This window comes from Nicotiana sylvestris, chromosome 8 (genome assembly GCF_000393655.2).
Source record: "Nicotiana sylvestris chromosome 8, ASM39365v2, whole genome shotgun sequence".
In the NCBI taxonomy this organism is placed as follows: domain Eukaryota; kingdom Viridiplantae; phylum Streptophyta; class Magnoliopsida; order Solanales; family Solanaceae; genus Nicotiana; species Nicotiana sylvestris.
In genome coordinates, this window is record NC_091064.1 from 42,622,636 (window position 1) to 42,626,537 (window position 3,902).

A 3,902-nucleotide genomic window follows, 5' to 3' on the forward strand; every position below is an offset into this window, starting at 1 on the left:
GAGGATTTGGCGGCCCACTTGACCTGGGAGGAGTTCGAGTGGCGAGCTTTGTCCCGGGATAAATGGGAAGCAAAATATCATGGTGAGTGTTGCGCTATTCCTACCTTGCTATCACCTTACACTTCTTACTGAGTTTTCTTCTATAGGCATCCGACAAGCTTGAGTCCGGACTGCTTCGTTGTGGAGCTAGGCTCCGGAATGCTCTGGATGAGGGTAGGTCCCTCGGGCTCCTTTACAAGGAGAAGGAAGTTGAGTTGACACACTAGCGATATGAGGCGTACCAGAGCTCAAATTATGAGAGGTATTTAATGAAACAGGTAATTTCTTGTCCCGAGTGGGTATGCGTTTTGCTTTTTGACCTTTTGGGTTAACCTTTTGCCTATCCCAGTTGCAGAAAAAGACAGAGGCTATGGAGCGCCTTAGAGGTGAAGCCGACCAAGTCAGGGATGACTGTGGTGAGCTAAGAGCTCAGGCGCGAGCTCAAGCTTCAGAGGAGAAGGGTGCCTTGGCTAAAGTTCCTGCATTCAAGGCCCAACTCCGCTTAGCTCATGACAACGCTTTCGTTCAAATGGATATGATCACGAAGCTCGAGTCCGAACTTTTGAAGGTTAGGGCTGAGATCATTGATGCTCGGGCTGAAGCAGCACTGAGCTGGACTAAGGCTGATCAGGAGATGTCGATTCATTTGAAGGATTCTACCGATGCCCAAGCCGAGTTGAAGATAGTCCTCGATCGCGAAGAGAGGATCAAAGAATATGCTTGTTGCAGATCCCGAAGTAGGGTTCTAGAGGAGATTGACGCCAGGGGTTTTGTTCTCTCGGAAGGGCTGGCACGAGCGAGGGCGGACCAGTGTGATGCTAGGTAATTTTTGTCCGACATCGAGGAAAGTAAAGATGAGGTTGGTAGGCCGTAGCCCTCAGGGGTGGGGCGTAGACTTTTCCATCTTGCATGTGATTTTTCATAGCGCATTTGTAGATGGAGAGTGCATTTTTCGTGTATGTAAATACAAGAAAACTTGAAGCCTTTATTTCTTATGTACCCCTTTCTGCTTTGCTTCCGACCAGGTAGACCGGTTTCGGAGTTGATGAGAATCCTTAGATTCGTGATATGGCTCTGGGGCTCATCAGGCAGGCCTGGGGGCTCTTACGCGTTCGGTCAGTGCGGCCTTTTGTGTAAGCTGGCATTAGAGCTCTTATGCTTTTGCCCAACTATTTTGGGTTCAGTCTCCGAGTCGAGCTTCGGCTCGAGCCTATTCGATCTTCTAGCTTTTGTGTCTGTATGGGCGAGCGACAATGGCTCTTATGCCTTGCCCTTGGGCATTTGTATTTTAACTATTTTGGGTCCAGTCTCCGAGTCGGGTTACGACTCGAGCTCACTTGACCCTCAAGTTTTGTATTTTTGTAGGCTGGCAACAATGGTTCTTATGCCTTGGGTCGAAGCGACCTTTTATGTATGTGGCCTTGAGGCTCATGAAGCTGGCGACGATGGCTCTTATGCTATGCCCTTAGGCATGTATAGTTAACTATTTTGGATCCGGTCTCCGAATCGGGATACGCCTCGAGCTCACTTTGACCCTCAAGATTTTAAATTTTTAAGCTGGCGATAGTGGCTCTTACGCTTTTGGTTGTTGTGACCGTTTAGTGTGTGTGGCCCTAAGGCTCATTAGGCTGGCGACAATGGCTCTTACGCTTTACCCTTAGGCATATATAGGCTTTGTTTTCCTCTCATTAAGGACTTTTTGAAATAATTTTGCTTGACCCGTCATTGGTTCGGGAAGAACCTCGATTTCAAGTTGTTTGCGGCGATGTTCGAGCACCTAAGAAGGTTTAGCTCGAAGGTTGAGTAGCTCAAAGCCTTGTGATTTGGAGCTGACATGGTCGAAGCACGTTTGCCTATCGAGGGTAGCCTGTTTAACCATTTTTTTGTAGTAGATTCGAAGTAATGGCCTTATGATTTTATAGCAACGGTCGTGCGTCCCCGAGTTGCATTAATTTGGCTGGTGCAGCCGTATTGACCGTAGTCATTTGTGTTTGGCCGGAGCCATTTTTGATCCCGAGTGTTGTATTTTAGGAATCTATATCGAGGGTATGCCCTTTCGGGAGTCTTACAAACGCGACATATAGCCTAAACTTCGGGATTGAGTTTATGCCTGTAGTAAGGTCTTAAAAATTTTCATGTCTTTTGAGGTCTTACAGTTTTTTTGATACTTGGTACAAGTATGATTCATGCCTTGTTCGAGGTCTTACAGATTTTTCATGCCTTTGAGGTCTTACAGGACCGAGTTTGCCCGCTCGGGGTCTTATGGCCTCGCGTTCTGATGAGTTAATGGAGATGACGCTTTGATAGCAGTCCTCGAGTCGTCGAGAGTTTCTTGACTTGGGAGACGTTTTTGGTAAACTTCTCATTGATTCATCGGGGATTTACGATTTTGGAGATCCCGACCCTGGGGTCGTGTTCTTTTCTTTTGAGATTTTGATGCCAGTCCCCGAGTATTCGAGTTGCTTTTGGCGTTGGAGATGTTCAACGCTTTCTTCGTTTCCTTACCTGAGGGCTTATGATTTCGGAGTCCCGAACCGGGGGTCATTTTAAGTGTTGAATTGTCGACTCCAGTCCCCGAGTATTCGGGATGTTTCCGGTGGAAGAATTGTTTTTACGAAGGCGTTGAGTCTCCTTTGAAGCGCAAAATGCCTTGATAGAAGACATTCTTCGATTTATCTGATACAAGTGTACATGTATTCGCTGTCGGGGGCCCGACTATATGGACACGGTTCTTTTGACCATTTGGCCCGGTACATTACTTTCCTATAGGGACCCCGTTCGGTGTTTCTTGGTTTTTTTGGGCGGGTAGTTCCGAGGGGGGAATGCCCCTTAGTGTTCGAGGTCGATTACAAAAGAAGCCTTGAACATTTGTTGAGTTTCCCTTAGGTAGTATGCAGATGTTTCCTCGTTAAAAACCTTGTCGGTAAAAACCCTTTTTCGGGATAAAAACTCGGTCGAAGGAAAAAAGTGCAATGGATGCTTTAAAAACTTAAGGTCTTCGAGCTGGGTTAGCGTTCTGACCGCTTCGATTGGGCTCCTGCATGAAGGTTAGTCTAAAATACGGAATTAAAAGGGAGATGGTCATACCTTGATGTGAGATTCGCCGGCGATGTTTTGAGAATCGATATGTTCCAATCACTCGAGATGAGGACGCGGTACATTCCTTTATTTTGTTTAATCGAGCTTGATCGAGGGTGTGGCTCGATGACTTTATTGCTCTTTTGTGGGCGGGGGTACGAGTGCCGGTGCCACATCATGCACCTCGAACATTTCCCTTGCCGCATGTTGTTCCCCGTAGACGGTTTTAATTCCGTCCTTTGTCGGAAATTTCATCATTTGGTGAAGGGTGGATGGTACCACTCTCATGCAGTGTATCCACGGCCGTCCTAATAAGGCGTTATACCTCATGTCTCTATCGATGACATGGAATTTGGCGTTTTGGGTTGTACCGGCCACAGTGGTTGGGAGGACCATTTCTCTTTTCATTGTTTAACTTGCCATGTTGAATCCGTTGAGGACTCGAGTGGCGGGCAAGATTTGGTCGAGCAGTCCGAGCTACTCTATCACCCTCCACATGATAATGCTGGTCGAGCTATCTGGATCTACGAGTACACGTTTTATTTGAAAAGAATTTACAAGGATAGAAATTACCAGTGCGTCATTGTGAGGTTGAGATAAGGTCTCGGTGCCTTCTTCGCTGAACATGAGGGTGTCCTCGGGGATATATCCTTGTGTCCACTTTTCTCTGGTAATGGATATTTTCGTCCTTCTCATTACGGGTTCCTGCGAGGCATCAATGCCTCCTATGATAATGTGGATGACGTGTTGTGGCTCGTTTGCCTCTTTTTTCTTGGTCGCTTCAC